This window comes from Buceros rhinoceros, unplaced genomic scaffold, assembly GCF_000710305.1.
Source record: "Buceros rhinoceros silvestris isolate BGI_N320 unplaced genomic scaffold, ASM71030v1 scaffold12220, whole genome shotgun sequence".
Taxonomy (NCBI): Eukaryota; Metazoa; Chordata; class Aves; order Bucerotiformes; family Bucerotidae; genus Buceros; species Buceros rhinoceros.
In genome coordinates this window covers 19,036-20,105 of record NW_010387933.1, presented here as the reverse complement: position 1 = coordinate 20,105, position 1,070 = coordinate 19,036, and positions in this window count along the sequence as shown.

Here is a 1,070-nt window from a genome sequence, read left to right as displayed (position 1 = left end):
CCATTGCCCTTCTCTGGACACGCTCCAGCCCCTCAAGGTCCTTCTGGGAGTGAGGGAGGGGCCCAAACTGAACCCAGGATTCTTTGTTTTAGTTGCTCCGTCCAAAGCATGGGGAAAATGAGCTGTATGTGTATTTAAAAGGGTTTATTTGGGTTCCACAGCTGATGTTTGAAAATTGATGTGGGTGTGACAGGTCTTTTGCAGGAAGCCTCAACCTGCCCCGTGCTGGTTCACACTGAGCTTGTGGGCACTGCATGTCCCTCTGCCCAAACCCCTTCCCAACCCTCTTTCCCCCAATTTTTGCTGTGGGAGAACTCGGATCTTCTCAAGCAGGCAGGGAAAGAAGCGCGAGGCACTGCCTTTGCAGTGAAAGGCTTGGCAGGGGGGTGTGTATTTTTCCGGGGGTGCAAAGACCTGAAGACATCCTCTGTTTTACCCAAAACTCAGGGATGAAATCTCAGCAGTGTTTCCGGAGCTGCATCTCCATCTTCAGATCTAGTTGGCAAGTGCAGAGCAGCAGTTTCACCCTGGAGCCAGTACACTTGGGGCAAAAAATTGACTTAATCCAATGTTTAACATTTTAAAAATTCATGGTTCTATTTTAAAAGGGAAGGAAAACCTAGTGAAAAGCATTTTTTTCCCCATTTCTGCTCTGACCAGCATTTGCTAAATATTTTCATGATCCTTGTGTTTGCGCTTGCAGCGTTTACCCTGATGCTGCTGCCAGGGTGGTAGCAGCTGAAGGTCCGAACTGGAGCACCACCACCTTCCTGGACTGTGAGGCTGGGTCACGCTTCACGGCCTCAGCCCCGCCAGGTCCCTGGTGACTGTCAGAGCTGCTGGGATTTCACAGAGGTGCTGTAAAACCAGCCAGCTGCCTCTGCACGGGAAACGCTCGGGCAGGAGTGCTGGTCCCTGTCCCTCTGCATCTTCTGCCTGATGACTTCAGCCAAACAGAGGTAAGGGCAGCACACATCCATGTCAGCCTTGCTTCATCATTGATGTTTGAATTTTGGGTGATAATGGATAGTTTTGGTTTACAGACAGCTTGCTTGTCTCTCACTGTGCCT